The sequence below is a fragment of the Hyla sarda genome, chromosome 6 (genome assembly GCF_029499605.1).
Source record: "Hyla sarda isolate aHylSar1 chromosome 6, aHylSar1.hap1, whole genome shotgun sequence".
Lineage (NCBI taxonomy): Eukaryota > Metazoa > Chordata > Amphibia > Anura > Hylidae > Hyla > Hyla sarda.
Window position 1 is genome coordinate 290,321,812 of NC_079194.1, and position 21,471 is coordinate 290,343,282.

Consider the following 21,471-nt stretch of genomic DNA (forward strand, 5'->3'; position numbering starts at 1 on the left):
TACAGTTAAAGGGGTATTCCAAGTTTTTTTTATTCTTCTTCCTTTGAGCCCATGAGGCCAAGTTATAAAACTGTGTAATATAGTCCTCTTTATCGCTTCTCGGCCTTTTGGCTGAGATCAAGTGTAGTATCTGTTCTTATCAGTTTTCATGCCGGTGGGCAGTAACCCCGGTGTGGGGCTGGTGGGGATGGGAGCTGCATGGGGGGGGGGGCAGGTGTACCTGGGCTTTCTGGGGCTGGTTCTGAGGAATCAGCTCGACGGCTGCCCCGATGTGACCTGTTCCCTCCGGGTCTCGCCATGAGGCTGAGAGGGTCTAGAGCCGAGGTACTTTTGTGCCTCGGGAGTGGTGACCCCGAGGTGCCGAAACTCACTGGGAGAATAAGCTCACTGAGTGGAAGCACGGGCACCATGATCTCTTCACCTTGTGGCACTCACCTCTTGATTCCCAGCCTTCTGGCTAGGATCAGAGAAATTTTTATAGATCCGGCCGGATGTCCGGGCAGTATATCTGCGCACATTCACTTATTTATTTATTTTTGTCTCACTGTGTCACTTTTTGCGTGTTGTGTGTCCACAGGATTTGTCAGGATGCGGTAGCCCCTCTGGGTGTCCCTCCTGGCGGTCTAGGGGAGGTGTGTGTGGTAGGTTCCGCACCTCCCTGCAAACACCCCGGGTACTCCTGCTTTGGCAGGGTACCTACCGTTATCGGCTCTGCGGGCAGATACCTTGGCTAACGCCAAGGGGGATGCCGGGGGCATTTGTGGTCTCTTAGTAGCTTCGGCGAAAAGGGACATCGAACCTGGAACCTTGCAGGTACCTTTTGGTCCTGAGGCGAAGGGTAAGGTTTGTTGGGGGGCCCTCTCTCCTATCGGAGAAGGGCTTGCGATAGACCGCATCCTCTGTGTACGTTTTTTTTTTAGTGTAACACGTTTGCACTTTTTTTCTTGCACTTTGGGTGATTCGAAATAAAAAAATATAAAAAATAGTCCTCTTTGTCCCATTTTCATGCTAAAGACCCAAACATGGAAGTGCTGTAGTGCAAGTCTTTTTATTTATACTGTGCAAACACAAAAGAGAGAGATTCTGGCACGGCCAACGTCTTCTCAGGATAATACAATGTGTCAAATAATGTGATTGCTGATAGCCAGTAATATAGAGCTATGGATCAACGTGGGTGGTGCTACACGCCAAATAAGACCAAGCATAACCAGCACACATAGAGAAAAAAGAAAAAGTGGAGCAGATCACAAAGTCCAAAGCAGGTAGTTACGGTTGTCACATCGGGTCAGGCGGTAGAAAAGCGGGGAGGCAGTGATGGTACGGGGGGAATCAGGCGTCGTCCGACGCCTGATTTCCCCCCGTACCATCACTGCTTCCCCGCTCTTCTACTGCCTGACCGCGATGTGACATCTGTAACTACCTGCTTTGGACTTGGTGATCTGCTCCACTTTTTCTTCTTTTTTTTCTCTGTGTGCCTTTTTATTTTACGGTTGTCTCAGACCTTTCCCAGCATTCCATGTGGCCAGAGACAATATCTCATAAGTCACATGGTCTCCAGGGGGCGTGGCTATGCTGCAGTGGGTGGGTGGATAGATGTATGGAAGAGATTAATGCGAAGTATTGCTATGTATTGCATGACATCACGACCCCCGAAGCCTGCACCGTGCGTTCGGAACAAAATGTTCTGAACGCTGGGGAAGTGGAGTACCCCTTTAATTCCAACCTGATTAAAAACCCCATTGTAATAGTTGGATGCCACTAAGTCTTTTCTTTGAATTGTTATATTTTCTTTTCTTTTGTAATTTTTCAAAAGATTTATATTCTGCAATAAACATTCTAGTAAAGAAGCGAGAAACAGGAAACATCCAGGAAGATGTTTGTTGTCCTTCCTTGTAAATAATGGGATGTTACCATGAAAACCCAGGGTGATAAATGCACCTTCTTAAGATGGCAGAGAAAAGAGCGGGTACAGCAGGTGTCGCCCTCACTGTTTACAGAGTGTGGAGAAGACTATTTGCTTTGTGGAGATTAACACCACCCTCCGTTACCATGATTAAATGTCACCGTTGCAGTAAAGTATTTGACATTTGTAGGACTAAGAGCATGGAAAAAACATAAGAGAACTGAATGTGGTATTTTGCTATCGTATAGGTCTTTTACTATATATATATATATATATATGGCAAGAAAGATGTAAGATGGTGGAATTAACCAGTATGGTAACCTAGACAAGCAGAGACTGGACATCATAGAGTAGACGGTGAGTGGGGGAGGTGTTTGCTTCCATTGGACTAGTTTTTGGAAGTGGATGGCTTGTGGCTGAAGCGGTTGAGTCTTAGTGTATTGTCTACCTGCAAGTAGCTAGCCCTCCGGAGTCCATTGGTGCTGTGGTATGAATTAATTTCAGTATGGGAAGTCTGTAGGGGTTGAGCGTCGGAGTGCTTAAACCCAGGGGAGAATGTAGTTGAGTTGATTATTGGAGATTAAGGGAATTCAATAGTCCTGGTGGCCCAGTGACCAGCTACAATGGGAATTTGCTACCCTGCACACTGATAAAGCAGTGTGGAAAGTTAGGTTTGTGACTTGAGTGAGACCTAACTTTAGGTGTCAAGATAGTAGACCCAACTGCTACAGCCCTATTAGCAGTGGACTGGGTCTCGTAGACAATGGAAGGTGATCCTGAATCAAGATGGAAGGATTGAATACTCTTATAATTGTTAACACTGTTTAATTGGAAACGCTTCTGTGCCTCTATTGAGAACTACAACCACTAAGATTGTTGTACCGTGTAAAAGTGAAAAGTTCTGGAAACCTGTCTGTGTAAATTGCTCTGGTCAGCACGTGCCTTCTTCTATAGAGAAATCAACATAATGAGAGAGACCCCCGCCTCAACCCCACACAGAAAAAATGCCAATAAGGCTACATTCACACTACCGTTATGGCACTGTAGTGTGATGGCCATCAGTGGAGCCGGGGAGAATAGCGGGAGAAAAATTACTGCATGTGCCGTCTTTTTCTCCCGTAATTCCAGTCTAAAAACAATGGGGCCCGACAGCCCCCATAAAAGTAAATGGAAGCCGTTGGGACCTGTTGTTGCCAGTTGACCCCCCCCCCCCCTCCCCTCCATCACGCCCCAAGAGAACGTCCGTTAAAGTCACACACACAAAAAAAGAATGGCCGTTCTTGATGGGGAGCAACGGCAGTGTGAAAGGGGCCTGACATAAATGTAAGTCCAGAGGGGGGGGGGGGGGGGGTTGGGGAGGGGGGATTGTGACTGTAATAAGGGGGGATGTGGACTAGTTATTGCAGCTGGCACCTAGGATGAAACGCTCGGTGTTCCAGGTTCTTCAGTGCAGAGATGGCAGCTGATGAAGAAATATTCACTTCTCCATGTTTAGCTTTGTAACATTTGAATTATTGTAGATTTATTTTGTTCACTGTTCTGTGTTGCTGATCCTTAAAAAGATGCTGATGGCTGAGAATAAGGGATGAATAGGTAATAGGCGGCGATAATGTATATATCGGTATTAGCGTGCCAGCGTCAGAGGCAAAGGTGATATCCTAATTGAGAACAGTGTGAGCTGACAGGTGTGTGGGTATTGTTCACACCACCGGAACCATCTGCTTATTTTATTCCATTTCATCTTTTATAATAACTCTATAATAATCTGTTCACATTTGATTGACTTCCTGGCTGCGCTCTCCTCAATGATCAGCTCCAATAAAGATAAATGCTTCAGATTGAAAAAGTCTCTACTAGAAATAGTGCAGTTTTCCCAACTCGTTCCTCTGATCAAAAAACTTTCTAAAGTTTTTCTGTAATGACTGGTAACCTTTTAAGTCTTTAGGGTAGGTCCTTAATAACAGATCGGTGGGGGATCCAACTCCCAGCAACCCACAGATCAGCTGATTGAAGAAACCCTGCTACTTAGGTGAGGCTGCATTGTTTACCAGGCATGGCGCAATGGATTTTCTAGTGTCTGTGTCTGGTATTCAGGGCCGGCCCTACCATGGGTCCCAATGGGGCCATGGTCCCAGGCGGCACTTTTTATGGACGGCACTCTCATGCCGCTGCGCTGCCACCAGCCCCCCATCCCACAGCCGCCTTCAGGGGTGGTGCAGCAAGTACCCCCCCCCTGCGGCAGCTGGAGCACAAGACTGCTGTGTAAACAGTGGCCTCCTCCTTCTGCATACCTCCGGTGAGTCATTGACTCTCCCTGTCAATCACTCACAAGAGGCCGAAACTTCCTCTGCGCTCCGAAGCACGAGCAACGTCATCAGATGCCAGAGCGCAGAGGAAGAGGAAAGATGATGCCTGAGGGAGCTGCCGGGAAAGAAGAAGAAAGATCCGTTGAAGGTAAGTGTGTTGGGCGGGCTAGGGAGGCTGTGGGGGTGCCTAACCAATGTGGGGAACATCTGCCTAACTAATGTGGAGGAGCATCTGCCCAACTAATATGAGGGATAATCTGCATAACTAATGTGGGGGAACATCTGCCTAACTAATGTGGGGGAACATCTGCCTAACTAATGTGGGGGAACATCTGCTTACCTAATGTGGGGGAACATCTGCTTACCTAATGTGGGGGAACATCTGCCTAACTAATGTGGGGGAACATCTGCTTACCTAATGTGGGGGAACATCTGCCTAACTAATGTGGGGGAACATCTGCCTAACTAATGTGGGGGAACATCTGCTTACCTAATGTGGGGGAACATCTGCTTACCTAATGTGGGGGAACATCTGCCTAACTAATGTGGGGGAACATCTGCCTAACTAATGTGGGGGAACATCTGCTTACCTAATGTGGGGGAACATCTGCTTACCTAATGTGGGGGAACATCTGCTTACCTAATGTGGGGGAACATCTGCTTACCTTATGTGGGGGAACATCTGCCGCCTAATGTGGGTGAACATCTACTTACCTAACCTATTGTAGGGGGAACATCTGCTTACCTAATGTGAGGGAACATCTGCCACATAATGTGTGGGGGGGGGAACATCTGCCGCCTAATGTGGGGGAACATCTACTTACCTAACCTATTGTAGGGGGAACATCTGCTTACCTAATGTGAGGGAACATCTGCCACATAATGTGGGGGGGGGGGGGACATCTGCCGCCTAATGTGGGTGAACATCTACTTACCTAACCTATTGTAGGGGAACATCTGCCACCTAATGTGGGGGAACACCTGCTACTCCGTTTTAGTCCCTTGGACAAGTAGTTTAAAAAAATAAATAAATCCACACCCCTGTGTATATACCGTATACCTGCAAGCAGAAGTGATGGAGGAATCTGGACCCACTGCACTGAGAGGTGTGCGGCTATCCGTCAGCAGCTTCACGTGTATAATAGAAGCTTTGTTTACCTTGGATCATGGGACGCAGGTGCTTTGAAGTGCCGCCTGTCGTAGATAAGTATCTATAAAATGGAATAAAGGCTTTCTAGTCTTGGAAAAGATGATTTGTTTATTCCTCCATTGTAATAAGAATTTCAAATTAAAACCTGTTCATGTGAACACAGCACAACGGTGACAGACATGGCCAACAGCAAAAACAATATAGAAATACAATATGCCTATAATATAATGGTATTAACTAAATGGTTATTCCTGGAAAACGTAAAAAATGATGTTTTTTTTCTGACAGACTTTGTGCTTACCCCGATCCACATTCACTTACTTGATATCTTTTGTATGATCTACTAAACCATCCAGGCAGAGGCGTAACTCGAAAATTTGGGGCTCTAATCCCTAATAGGGCTAATATGTTTCATTTATAGTACTGGTCTCCTTAAAGGGGTTATCCAGGATAGAAAAGCAGGAATAATTTCTTTAAAAAACAGCTCCACGTCTGTCTCCAGGTTGGGTGTGGTTTTACAACTTGGCTCTATTCACTTCAATGGAACTGAGCTGGAGAACCACACCCAACGTGGAGACAGATGGGGAGCTGTTTTTGAAAGAAATAGCTCTGTTTTTCTATTCCTGGACAACTCCTTTTAAGAGACACTTAAGGTCCCCCAGGCTCCTGCAGAGTCCCCCTGCATTATGCACCTCCCTTTTTGTCCTGTGTTCTGCAAAGACACATACAGCAGTAAGTGAGGTGATAAGATGGTAAAGATGGCAGTGAATATCATTGAATCTATATGGTATATACAGTAGACCAGAGGTCCCCAACCCAGTCCTCAAAGGGGTACTCCGCTGCTCAGCGCTTGGAACAAATTGTTCCGAACGCAGGAGCCGGGAGCTCGTGATGTCATAGCACCGCCCCCTCACAATGTCATGCCCCGCCCCCTCAATGCAAGTCTATGGGAGGGGGTGTGACAGCATGACCGGTTTGGCGGTGGGTCAGTAATGGTGCGGGGTGGCATTTCTTTGGGGAGTCGCACAGCCCTCCATGTGCTTGCTAGAGGTAGCCTGACTGCCATTAGGTACCGAGATGAGATCCTCAGACCCCTTGTGAGACCATATGTTGGTGCAGTTGGCCCAGGGTTCCTCCTAATACAAGACAATGCTAGACCTCATGTGGCTGGAGTGTGTCAGCAGTTCCTACAAGAGGAAGGTATTGATGCTATGGACTGGCCGCCCGTTCCCCAGACCTGAATCCGATTGAGCACATCTGGGACGTCTCGCTCCATCCACCACAGACTGTCCAGGAGTTGGCAGATGCTTTAGTCCAGGTCTGGGAGGACATCCCTCAGGAGACCATCCTCCGCCTCATCAGGATCATGCCCAGGCATTGTAGGGAGGTCATACGGGCACGTGGAGGCCACACACACTACTGAGCCTCATTGTGACTTGTATTAAGGACATTACATAAAGTTGGATCAGCCTGTAGTGCGGTTTTCCACTGTGATTTTGAGTGTGACTCCATATCCAGACCTCCATGGGTTGACACATTTGATTTCCATTGATAATTTTTGTGTGATTTTGTTGTCAGCGCATTCAACTATGTAAAGATGAAAGTATTTCATATGATTAGTTCAATCATTCAGATCTAGGACGTGTTATCTTAGTGTTCCCCTTTATTTTTTGAGCAGTGTCTTAAAAAAACTAAAAAATGTATCAACAGCAATATAAGCTAAGCGACTTAAAAAACAAAAAGAAGATACACCACAAAAGTAGTGAGGTATATGTACTGAGTGATCACTAGTGACTTCTGAAATGCTGGAACTGACACGACGGGTTTCTAGTGGTGGTGTCCGGGTATCAGGGTGATCTCCTGAGTATAATTTTCGAGTTGTGACTTTTGAGTTTGTCTCTTTTCAGCAGAAGATGTGACATTTTATACATTGTTGGAAGTACTGGGGAAGTCAGGCTGTGATTTATAATTATGCTATAATTAAGATTTCATTTACTACCGTCTGTTTTCTTCTTCTCATGGTTTTAATCTTTTCATCAAAGAGCCGAGGGTTTTCTAATGGGGCTCATTTTTGTGTCATTAGGCTCGGGTCCCGCGGTTTGAGGTTTGTTTCGTGTTTATGTACCTGTGAAGTAATCACCAATTATATTAAAGAATACCCCACTCTGTCTAATGAGGCAATGCAGGACGGCATTGTGGCATCACCATAATTACAGGTATTGAGGGTACAGACACGTCAACCTGTCAATGCTCACCTCAACATTCCCTCCAGACATTGGGAAGAAGAAAAGAAGAGCCAGAGAAAGTAAGCCTTTATGTTTTTTTTTTTTCGTTTTTTTTACTTTGTGAAGTAACTTCCATATATGAACCCTATGTTCCTAAGTTAAAGGGGTATTCCATGAAAAACCTTTTTCTTCATATCAACTGGCTTCTGAAAGTTGAACAGATTTGTAACTTACTTCTATTAAAAACAATCTTAATCCTACCAGTACTTATCAGCTGCTGAGGTTGAGTTGTTCTTTTCTGTCTGACAACAGTGCTCTCTGCTGACACCTCTGTCTGTCTCAGGAACTGTCCAGAGCAGAATAGGTTTGCAATGGGGATTTGCTGCTACTCTGGACAGTCCCTGAGACAGACAGGTGTCAGCAGAGAGCAGTGGTGTCAGACAGAAAAGAACAACCCAACTTCAGAAGCTGATAAGTGCTGGAAGGATTAATATTTTTTTAATAGAATTAATTAACAAATCTGTGCAACTTTTTGGAGAAAGTTGAAATGAAGAAAAAAAAATGTTTTCATTGAATACCCCTTTAAAGAGAGTTTTGTCGGTATTAAAAGTTATTACTTATCTGCAGGATAGATGATAAAGGGGCCCATACTCTTCTGAATGTTCAGCCGGTGGCTGAACATTCAGAAGAGTATGGGCCCCTTTATCATCTAACCTGCAGATAAGTGATAACTTCTGGTCTCCCCATATACATAAATGTTTGGCACAGACTAACTTTAGTGTTTTCTCAATGGAGAGAGAAGGGGTAGGCTGCTGCCAGACAGCTTTGGTAGTGGCTTATTGCTTTTTTAAAGAAATCAATTGGGCAGTATAAATCAAACATGCTCGAACCTTCTCCCCCCCCCCCCCCCCAAATTTTATCTGTTAAAGTCATGAGCCCCCTCACACACGTCAAAGTTGGCAGGTTCGGTCGACTTTTCCTGTAGACCTCAAAGAGACTCTGTCAACTGTAAAACATAGGAATCCTGCACGTCAATCAGTCAAGACAGAAAGGGGTGGGGGAGGGAGTACGTCCATCAAGTTCAACCTATAATCCTAATGAGTCCCAACTGAGTTGATCCAGAGGAAGGCAAAAAACCCTCATACTAGAGGTAAAAATTCCTTCCCGACTCCAAATATGGCATCAGAATAAATCCCTGGATCAACGTTCTGTCCCTATAAATCTAGTATACATAACCAGCAATGTTATTACTCTCCAAAAATGCATCCAGACCCCTTTTAAATTATTTTACAGAGTTCACCATGACACCTCAGGCAGAGAATTCCATAGTCTTGGCTTCCATCTTGATGCTTCTGGAGTTCTGAGCAATGCTTCCGACAGAATGACCGACAGAGCACCCTTTAGCGGAGTATGGCGGCAATGTGAACGAGGTTTTTAAAAATGTATGTGGTGGGCCATCAATATTAGTTTGACAGGGGTTCAACTCCCAAGTACCTGCTGATCAGGTGGCACAGCAATTGCCTGAGTGGGCAGCCTCTTTAGTATATACATGTGCTCTGTCAGGTAAAGGGAGTGTTTCTCAGCTCACAGCTTTGTTGGTTTTGTAACCTCTTATTCACAGTTCCTGTGTTTTTGGGGGAGATTTGTCAAAACTCATGCCCATAGCAACCAATCAGATCACTTCTTTCATTTCTCAGAAGCCTTTTTAAAAATTAAAGAAATAATCTGATTGGTTGTTAGGGGCAACTCAGTAACTTTTCCTCTGGAAAGGTTTTGATAAATCTCCCCCTTTGATCCTAAATGCATATACACAGGTTAATGCAACAAGTGCGGTTAAAACTTAATTCTTTATTCCAGACTTGTTAAAATGACATGTTGCATAGTAGCCAGGAAAACTGTAGTGTTTCTGGTGCCTAGGCACCAGAAACTCATCAGATGCTCTACCTGAACTGCTTGCCTCTTAGATCAGCTCCTAGGTATAGGTGTTAAGTGTAGCATAGTAGCCAGGAAAAAAAATGACATATTTCTAGTGCTTAGGCACCCTTAGTCATGGTTAACCATGACTAATGGTGTCTAGGCACCAGAAACATGTCAGATGCTCGACCCGAACTCCTTGCCTCTTAGATCAGCTCATGGGCATGGGTATTTAGTATAGCATAGTAGCCAGGAAATATTGACACATTTCTGGTGCCTAGGCATTCTTAGTCATGGTGAACCATGACTAATGGTGCCTAGGAGCCAGAGACGTGTCAAGACGCTCGACCCAAACTCCTTGCCTCTTAGATCAGTTCATAGGCATGGGTGTTGAGTGTCGAACCACCATGGTCCAATATTGTTGGCCTATCTCAACCGCTTCAACACAACAATTTAGCACATTCGTATTGGAGGGGGGTTGTATAAATTCGAGTACATGTGTTCCGTCATTGTGGCGTGATTTCTGATTCTCTGCTCGCTAACCCCTAATATTGGTGAATCTGTGGCGAATCTGTTGCTTTTGGGTGAGACGGAGCGTTATGTAATTTTTTAATGAGATAAACACGCTTGAGATGTTTCTACTGTGATGTAGGATGAGGTCAGAAGCGGCTGCAATCTGTCCTGTTCCAGCTGCTTGACTGCCTTGGCATAAAATAAAAACCATGGCGTGTCAGCGTGTCGGGGATTCCTGCAAAGTGTTCTCCAGACCGCCCGGCACTGCACGGGTTAATGCATTAACTCCTCTCCGGGCTACTGTATTTCCTAAGTGCCAAAGATGCAAATGGATTTGTGACGGTGATAGGTAGAAGGTTCTGTCGCTTGCCTTGTCCCTCTTGTCGTTTCTTATTACACCGTAGACCCTTGTATCATCTTATTATGTAAGACAGCGAAGGATTTCGTTTTCACGACTTATGTGTTATTTTATTTTTTTATTTTTTCACGCCTTGTTTGGATTGTGCCTTGTAATATAATCCGATGAGGAAGAATGCCAAAATGTTTAGTCGGGGTTAGATCCAATAAACCCAGACATGTTACAACAGACTTGGCTTTTCATTGTCAGAAGAAAAGGATTTGTTCTCTTTGATTTCTGTAATACCCATTAGCTGTACAGACTCCAGATGTAACATGTAGTAGATTCTAATGTATTCTTATTACTGTTTTTGCTTAGGTTTTTACTCTATGCAAGGTATAAACAATAGCCTGCTGCCAGGGCCGGCCCAAGACATTTGGTAGCATAGATTCCCCACATTTGGTAGCATAGTCCCCCCCCCCCCCCCCCACACACACACACACACACACACACACACACAGACATAAACAGAGACACACACACACAGACAGACACAAACACACACATAAACACACACACACACACAGACAGAGACATAAACAGACACACAGACAGACACACACACACACACAGAGACAGACACACACACAGAGACACAGACACACAGACAGACACACACAGACACACAAAGACACACAGAGAGACACACACACAAAGATACACACACAGAAAGACTCACCTATCCTGCACATCGCTACACAGAGACAGACACACACACAGAGACAGACACACACACAGAGACAGACACACACACAGAGACAGACACACACACAGAGACAGACACACACACAGAGACAGACACACACACAGAGACAGACACACACAGACAGAGACAGACACACACAGACAGAGACAGACACACACAGACAGAGACAGACACACACAGACAGAGACAGACACACACAGACAGAGACAGACACACACAGACAGAGACAGACACACACAGACAGAGACAGACACACACACAGACAGAGACAGACACACACACACACAGAGACAGACACACACACACACAGAGACAGACACACACACACACACACACAGAGACAGACACACACACACACACACAGAGACAGACACACACACACACACACACAGAGACAGACACACACACACACACACACACACAGAGACAGACACACACACACACACACACACAGAGACAGACACACACACACACAGAGACAGACACACACACACACACACACAGAGACAGACACACACACACACACACACAGAGACAGACACACACACACACACACACACAGAGACAGACACACACACACACACACACACAGACACACACACACACACACACAGAGACAGACACACACACACAGACACAGAGACAGACACACACACACAGACACACACACACACACACACACAGACAGACACACACACACACACACACACAGAGACAGACACACACACACACACACACACACAGAGACAGACACACACACACACACAGAGACACACAGAGACAGACACACACACACACACAGAGACACACAGAGACAGACACACACACACACACACACACACACACACACACAGAGACAGACACAGAAACACTCACCTAGCCTGCGCATCGCTACACAGACAGACGCACACAGAGAGACAGACGCACACACAGACACACTCACCTAGCCTGCGCATCGCTTCTTCTCTCCGGCGGCAGCCTGACGAGTGACATCACTGATGTCCTCCTGCGCAGGTCTGCGGTGGAACATCACTTGCGTGGCGTCCCTTGGCGGACCTGGGCTGGCCAGCCGCAGGCTCACTGTGTTAAAGTGGCCACTTTGCTATTAAGCAGCTCGGGCAGCGGCGGCGCAGTGGCAGGGTGGGCCCAACCATGGACTTAGGTGGCACAAAGAAAAAGGTGCCTCCCTTGAAAAGTGTCGCCTGGGACCAATGGTCCCACCGGGTCCCATGGTAGGGCCGGGCCTGCCTGCTTCTTCTGGGAAACAGTCTGGGAAATAAACTGCTGGTGATTGTTACACTGACCTTATTTTGAGACTCTGTTTAGTACTTTGAGCATATACGCCATCGAGGTATACGTTGGCAACCTGTCAAAAAGGTTGACTCATTGGGCCAGCCGGCATACCGACGCTAGGCCCAATGAGTTTAAAAGGGTCATCTAGACTTCATTGTTTAAAAAAGAGCCCCAAATGTTTTATAGTAATTAACAAGCCAGTTATTCACAGTACTTAATATCTGCCTTAGATATTCTGCCGTATGCACGGAATTTCCGAGCAGACTTTTTCCGCCAGATTCCGCTCAGAATGTGAACATGGCCTTATAAGGAATTCCATTTGAAACCTCTATGCATCTATAATCCTCTCTATGCTGCTGACCTCATGGATGTCCCCTTTTTCTTGTTCGTTACTGAGAAACCATAGAGAACAGTTAAGCCCAATATACACTAGGCTTCTGTCATGTGGCTTGTTTTTGGAGATAGTCATTGATGATCTAGTGCAATGTTTCCCAACCAAGGTGCCTCCAGCTGTTGCAAAATTACACTTCCTATCCATTGGCTGTCTGGGCATGCTGGGAGTTGTAGATGTGCAACAGCTGGAGGCACGGCACCCTGGTTGGGTAACGCTGATTTAGTGAGGTCGCTGGAATATAGTCTGATTTCCTATGGATGCAATTTTTGATGCAGTTGTTCCTACGAAAGCTAGGAGTATAAAGGCCCATGCACACTACGGAGTTTCCACCCAGAGAATTTTTTTTTGTGCATGAACATTACATTAACCACCATTCCTACTGCCCGCAATGCAATTCTGGGCGTGATTGTACCGAAAGAATGAACATGTTTACACAAGAGTCCAAAATTCAGATATTCTGCAGCATACACAGAGCAGCAGAATCCCATTAAAAACAGTGGGAGGCTTCTGAATGCGGAATTTCGCACCCAGAATTCCTCCTTAGTGTTTATGGGCCCTAAGGGTAATGGCTTGGGCTGCAGAAATGCTTCAGATTTTACACAGTGGTTGCAATGCACTCACAATCTCAATTCAGTCTTTGCCATCCCAGTATACCCCTTCAGTCTAGCCATCCTTGCCCATTATTACCTTCCTTACAGTAATGCAGGCGTGCCTTTCATCATGTACACATTACTACCTTACAAATCAGAGGATCAGTAATGAGTAACTAGAGAGCTTAAAGGGGTTCTCCACCATAAGGTGATTTTAGTACGTACCTGGCAGACAGTAATGGACATGGCTTAGGAAGGATCTGCACTTGTCTTGGGGCTAAATGGCTATGTTGTGAGATTACCATCCATAAAACTGTAGCTAGCTTTTTGTAAATTTCCTGTTGGACTTTTCTTTTTTTGACTACAAATCCCACAATTCCATTTTCCTCCCTCCCACCCATTGAAACATAAATGAGCTGCAGACCTGTGGTTTTCAATCAGGGTGCCTACAGCTGTTGCATTAGTTGCAGATTGATCTCTCTCCCACCAGAAAATTGCTCTACACAGCAGAGTATTGTAAATTTGCAGCACCTGCTCTTCATACCCTGTCCGCTCCTCTGCCTGTGGTATTGTTCAGCACGAGGCAGCATGCTGTAAACGCAACTCGTTCTTCAGTGAATATCCCAATAAAGTTATAATTGTATATGTGTATATGACAGGGATATGGTCATGTAACTCAAGGAGCTGGTCAGAGGAGGTGATATCATTCAGGGGACAGGGCTTGAGGTCAGAGACTAGACCGGCCATGCCTCCTGAGACAGCAGAGGATCATATGGGGTCTCTGGTAAGAGTGAAGGGCTGGGGAGCTGCAAAAAAAACACCAGACTGACCATGAAAGGACTACACAACTTACTTTCAGGAGAGAGGGAGAAGGCAAGGAGCTGCTGAGACAACAGCACACTGACAATGAGAGGACTACACAACTTCCTGTCAGGGGTGATTCCAGAAAGAACATACTGGAGCCAGTACAATTTATAACACTATATAAGTGAGTGTCATATCTTGGTCTAATAGTTGTTTTTAAATACAATTCTCTGATACCAGAATAACCCTTAAATATTAAAGTCCCGGAAAATCCATGTATAGCGAAAGTTCTTAAAATTCTTTTGACTGATCATGGGTAAGGATTGTCCTGGTTTATCAGAATGAGATCAGTGTTAGTTTTAGGACAAGTCATGACCTCTATGCCACTGATAGGACTGAGATCATACACTCTCCCTCTCAGTAATGTTTTCCCTGTGGTTACTGATTGACCCAGACAGGACATTAGTCCAAAAACCAAGTCAGGTTTTCCCAAAGAGTTAAAATATTTTCAAGTGATTATTTTAACCGTGTGAGATCCAGTGTGACTCAAATCCATTATCTTACTAACACACCAGTCAAAAAACATCTATTATATAAAAAAGTGTATAGCTGGGAGATACAGCCCTACTACCACCTAACCCATGGCCCAAGGTTTACGAAAAAGCACCCACAGACCGGACAAAATGGGAGGGGAGGAGGCACATGACAGGTGTGGGATGAGGAGCATCGAGGGGGCTAATACGGGGTTAATGTAAAGAGCGGGAGATAGAAGGGGTGGAGCGAGAAAGGTTAAAAGGGGAAAACGGGAAGAGGAGGAGTCAATTGGGGAACACAGAAGAACCTAGGTTGTCCCGCCCGCCCATGTTTATTGGGTGTGGGTGGTGGCTGTGAAGGAGTTGGTATGTTGTCGCAGTGCCAGGAACGAAAAGGGGAGACTTGGATGCATTTCTTGGAAAATGGTGGCAGCGGCCCGGTTATACCGGCCCCTGGTGGAGCTGGGATGGGACCCAGCTGGTCGTGGCAGTATACTCTCCAACGGTGGGGCCCTTGGGTCGGGGGTGAGGCGACTAAGGGCACAGTAGGAGAAAGATTGGATTTGGTTGCCTTCAGGTCCCCCCTTCTTCTGGGGCAGTTTAACATCTCAGGGGTCAAGCATGTTTTTCACTTTTTTATAATTGTTATAAAGGGGTTAAGGTTGTTACCCCGAAAATGTTAGGTTAATGTGAATATGTAGCTATTCTTTTCTAACTCTGGACAATGCCCTTAAAGAGGAACTCCAGTACTTTTCTTCTTATCCCCTATGCACAGGATAGAGGATGTGTCTGATCCAGAGGGGTCCAACTGTTGGGACCCCCCACAGTCTCCTGCCGGCCCCTTGTGTTCTGAAGATTTGTGTTCGGTTATCCTCATGGATGACAATCCACCCCCCCTCCATGTACTGTCTATTGTATTACTGTACTTGTGTATCTCCGACTCTCCCATAGACAGTGCATGGAGGGGGGTGCTCCGTACACGCTTCGTGCACGAGGATAGCCGGTGTGCTGTGCATAGGAGATAAGAAAAAAAAGTACTGGAGTTTCCCTTCACTCCTGCAGACCTCATCAGCCTCTATCATGTCCATATGCACTAATAGGTGTAACACTCAAGTTTCTGAATACAGGAACCCCGGTGGATGTGGATCCGCTGGACCTGTGTGGCAGATGACTCGGACCATACCAGTGAACGGAGTCTAAGGTGTACTTGCTGCTGCAGGCGGTACCCAGGTCACTACCTTGCACGGCTCGACCACACAGGCGGCTGAGGAGATGCGAGGCACAGGAGGAATAAGGCAACTCGTAGTCTGGATAGCCGAAGGTCAGGGCAGGCGGCAAAGTAGCGTAGTCAGGACGTAGCAGGAGTTCAGTAGGCAGGCGGCAGAGGAGCAAGGTCAAGTCACAAGAGCAAGACATCTGATACACGGCAAGGCAATACAAAGGAACACTTTCTCAAAGGCACAAGGCAACAAAGATCCGGCAGGGAACTGAGGAGGGTGGAGGAATTTATAAATGAGCCACAAGTGGATTACACAAATGAGTGTACTGGCCCTTTAAATCTTAAAGCTCAGGCACACGCGCGCCCTAAGGGACGGGGACACGAGAGGCAGAGGCAGGAGAAACACACGGAGAGTGACGGACTGGGTCTCACATGCGTGCGCATCCCACGATGCGAGTCCCAGCCCCATCGGCAGCAGAAGGTAAGGGGACCATGCGCTCACGGCCAGCGTGTGTGGCCGGAGCGCATAACGTAACAATAGGGAAAATAAATGGATAGTCCTAATGTTACCTCCAATACCAGGATTTTTTTTTGGTTTTTTTTTGTTCAGTGAAATATTTTTACACTTTTTTCCTGTATGTCTACTTTATTGGAAACTATTAATTCAGTATGAACAGAAATCTGCCCTTGTACACCCAACTTTAAAGCGTTACTATCATTAAAAAAATAAAAAATAAACTTTTGACATGTTGCCCAGACATGTCAAAAGTTTTGATCCAGAGCTGCTGCAGAACATTGCACTATACAGCAGGCTCTCTCTCCACACAGCAAGTCTGCAAAAGCTGATGTATTCATTCCCTGTCTGCTCTACTACCTTTGGCATTGCTCAGCAAAAGGCAGCATGCTGTAACCACACTCCATTCTTTCCTCAATATCTCTATGAAGATATATGTATATATGACAGGGAGATGGTGATACATCCAGCCATGCCTCCTGAGAGACAGCAGAGAGAAGGAGAGGTCGGGGAGCTGCTGAGACAACACCACACTGACATTGAGAGAACTACATAACTTCCTGTTAGGGGGAAATCAAGCGAAACCATGCTGAAGCCACTACAATATGTGACAACACTATATTAGTAAGTTATATATCTTGGGGTATAGTTTTGTTTAAATTAAATTTACAAATACCGGAATACCCCTTTAACTTTTTTTTCTTGTACAGCGGTGCTTTTGTCCAGCTACTGTACGGCTACCTAAAACACACTTCCATTCAGGTTAATGTGGCTGTATTGCATTGGGGAGCTGGCACTATCAACTATAGAGGGTCTTCCTCAAGATCAGGAAGTGATAAAGTGGCAAATAGTGAGAAAGTATCATTAAAGAGGTACTCTGCCCCTAGACATCTTATCCCCTATCCAAAGGAAAGGGGCGTGCTCTCCATAAAGGGGCGTTTCTCCTCAGACATTTTCACAAAAAAACAACATATTTACTAAGGTTTCCACATAAAATGTGGTGGATTTGAGCTTAGGAAAACCCGACAGATCAGAGCAGAACATGTTTAAAAAAAGCAAAATGTAGGGAAACCTTAGTAAATACCGTGGAAAATAAATTGTAGGGAATTAAAACCCACAAAGAAACCTACACAACACTCTTAGTAAATAAGGGCCAATGTGTTAGACTTGGTTGTGGGTTTGCTCAGGTTGACACTTGTATCGGTATTATTGTTTTATTAGTATGTTTTTTTTCTAGATAGTAAACATAATTTACAGTGTTGCAGTCTGGGACTAAGTGTCTGTTTAGTAATGTTGTTGAAGAGCGGCGTGACAATATTATGTTACTAGTCCGGGATCAACCCGACTATTGTATGGGGAAATTGAGAAATTCTCCACTTATGACAGTGCTTTGTCCTAGTTCCGTAGACCAGTTCTCCCATATGAAGAATTATGTAATAAAGTAAAGGTAATGCATCTGCTGCAGTGTTACTGACCTAGTGAGCTGCTAATAAACTGCTCCAAGTACTGTATGATACTGTTTTCTGTGTGTATTATTGTGATTGTGGAGTTTATGTGCGGTCTTTTTAATAGTGAGGTGCCTGCTTCCAGCTCTCCAGACATATTAGGGTCAGGAGGTCATTTATTAAGTCTCTTCAATGCACCAAAAAACCCATAATCCGACAAGAACCTGCTCCAGACTTTGCGGCCAGTCTGCATAGTAATAACTCCGATTCTGAGCCTTATGTTATACATAAAGAGGTTATCCAGGGAAAAACTTTTTTATATATATATCAACTAGCTCCAGAAAGATAAACAGATTTGTGAATTACTTCTATTAAAAAAAATCGTAATCCTTTCAGTACTTATGAGCTGCTGAAGTTGAGTTGTTCTTTTCTGTGTAAGTGCTCTCTGATGACACCTGTCTCGGGAACTGCCCAGTTTAGAAGCAAATCCCCATATTGAACCTCTTCTACTCGGTGCAGTTCCCGAGACAAGCAGAGATGTCAGCAGAGAGCACTGTTGTCAGACAGAAAGCAACAACTACTCAACTTCAGCAGCTGATAATTATTGGAAGGATTAAGATTTTTTAATAGAAGTAATTTACAAATCAGTTTAACTTTCTGGAGCCAGTTGAGATATATATATATATGTTTTTTTTCCTGGAATACCCCTGTAACCTGTTGGGGACGGAGGGCGTACCTGTACGCCCTCTGCCCACTCCCTTTCTATAACGCGGGGCCACGTTTAATACATCTGTCTCACATGTCAATTGCAGCAAAGTATTTTCCTTTAGGTTTTCACAGCAAGTAAACACGAGCGTCTGTCTATCTCCGTCTCCGGTGACCCCTGTTTATATGAAGCCAAGTAATGATTGGGGGATGACCTTCTCTTCCTCGCCGCAGAACAGAAAAGACCAGCACAAATCCCCTCAGCCGGCGATGATCCGACAAAGCGTTACTTAGTAACATTAACTCGGCATGTGGAATAAGTCCAGGCATCTTCCCGGCAGATTCTACGTCCTGGCGTTCCATCAGCTATCACAGTCGGTGATGTTGAGCCTGCCGAGGTTTAGGATAAGATAGTCTTTGATTTGTGTGGGTGGCCTGGTGACAGGATGACTTACATCTGTTATCGAGACGTTATGCTACATTGGCATGCTGGTGTTTGTTACTGTAATTTTATAGAATCCTGACGGATAGGTTCTCTGTAAAATAAAATAAAAATGCAGCTGAACATTAAAGTTAGAAAATTTAGCAAAAGCCTGTAAAAAAAATAAATTACCCCTGAAGTCCTTAAAGCATACCTATGATATCACAGAAAAAAATAATGCTTACATATGTTACTCACTTGTCAAGCAGATGCTTTACACTTCTTTTTTATGTGTCTAGCTTCTGTATATGGCTCACAAATCCCTCTGTTCTGCTACTCACTCATTCTGACATCCACTGCTCAGGAAGGGGAAAGTCCAAGGCAAGCACTGAGCCCGCCCTCACTCACCATGCATTCACTTCCTCCCTTAGTCTGCTGTGCTGTGCTGAGTCTCTTTATCAAATCACTGCAGTCTGGTCTCTAATCCTTTCCTCTGATAGGACAGGAGTGAGCACAAAGGAGTGCTTGTCCCGCCCTCACTTCCTGGACTTTGTCCCTGCCTGTGCTTCAGCTGGGACAAAGATGATGCTGCTGCAGCAGGACAGGATTATGTTCTGAATGGTATGGGGACCCCTGGTGGTCTTTTTTTTTTTTTTTTTTTTTTTTTTTTTATACACCATGATTTCTATATAAAAGGGATACAATTTTTTAATTAAGTATATTAGATTTCTGAGACCCACTGTTATTGCGAGTAATAAACCAGTAAAATGCATGGAATTGTACTTGACTCCCCAGACGGCTGACAGATCTGACCTTTTTCACTGCATAGACTTTTATATAGCGAAAAGGATTTGAAAGGGAATGTGTCGCCTAGATTTTTTTTTTTACTGATTAGATGCAGATACTGAAATGAAACCTGTTTTTTTCCAATCTGTTTTTATTTTTTTTATTGTAATTTTTTACATTTATTTGTATATTATTATGAGATCAACCATCTTACCTGAGCAGTTTTTTTTTTTTTTTTTTACTAGCATTTAGGACCCATGGACCACAGACAACAATAGACAGGAGTTGTCCCATTCAATTGGGAGTAGCACTGAGCATTCTCTATGACCTTTTCAGAGGTAATTTTATAGAGAGTGGAGGAGGCTGATCTTTGCTGTGAATGGTGTTGGGTCAATGGCGTACACGTACAAAAAATTCCAAAGTCCAAACTACCATATTTTCGGTCACTTTTTATACCATAAAAAATGAATAAAAAGTGATCAAAAAGTCCGATCAGAAACTTCAGATCACGGCGCAAAAAAGGAGCCCTCATATTGCCCCTTATACGGAAAAATAAAAAAGTTATAGGGGTCAGAAGAGGACATTTTTCAACTTAAATTTTGGTGCATGTAGTTATAATTTTTTTAGTAATAAAAGAAAATCAAGCCTATATAAATTCGGTATCCTTGCGACTGTATGGACCTACAGAATAAACATAAGGTGCAATTTTTACCAAAAACTGCACTGTGTAGAAACGGAAGTCGCTAAAAAAAAATTACAAAATGGCTTTTTTTTTTTTATTTGCCCCACAAATACTTTTTTTCTGGTTTTGCCGTAGATTTTGTGTTGAAATTATTAATGGTATTACAAAGTAAAATTGTTGGTGCAATGAACAAGCCCTCATGTGGATTTTTTGGTGGAAAATTAAAAAAAAACTTTTTAGAAGATGAGGAGGAAAAACCTCGCCAAAGAGGGAAGGGGTTAAACCTAGTGGTTAGAATGAGAATTGCATAATTTCAGGATTACTATAAAATAGACAGCAAAATGGAATTTAAAAAAAATCGCTAGCAGGTTTAAAAAATAAGGTTAATATAAAAACCTGATTTCAACAATATGTCATTTTCTGATTTTCTGAAGAACATTCCCCTTAACAACATTTAGAAGTATGCTTTACAGCAGTGTTTCCCAACCCAGTCCTCAAGGCACACCAACAGTCCAGGATTTTAATTTTTCCCTGTTCTATTCCAATGGCGTAACTTGATTGGGAAACACTGCTTTACAGCAAGCTCCATGGACATGGGCGACAATAGACTGAAGCTGTCCCATTGAAATGAATGGGAAATGTGTCTAGGTGAGCATGGTGACCTTTGCTAAGGTCATTCTTCAGGGAGGGGAGGCTGAGCTAATGTATGTACCTCTGTTTTCCACAGATTTGTAAATTACTTCTATTAAAACATCTTAATCCTTCCAGTACTTATCAGCTGCTGTATGCTCCACAGGAAGCTCTTTTCTTTTTAAATGTTTTTTCTGTCTAACAGTGCTCTCTGCTGACACCTCTGTCCATGTCAGGAACAAATCCCCATAACAAACCTCTCCTGCTCTGGACAGTTCCTGATATGGACATAGGTGTCAGCAGAGAGCACTGTGGTCAGGTAGAAAGGAAATTCATACAGC

General features: G+C 44.4%; 1 protein-coding gene and 1 pseudogene across 5 annotated transcripts in view; both read left to right on the forward strand.

Moving 5' to 3' along the window:
• SHANK2 (SH3 and multiple ankyrin repeat domains 2) overlaps positions 1-21,471 on the forward strand; it is a 582,141-nt gene that overhangs the window by 59,980 nt on the left and 500,690 nt on the right. The window lies entirely within an intron of this gene.
• Positions 92-199, forward strand: LOC130277916 (U2 spliceosomal RNA; annotated as a pseudogene).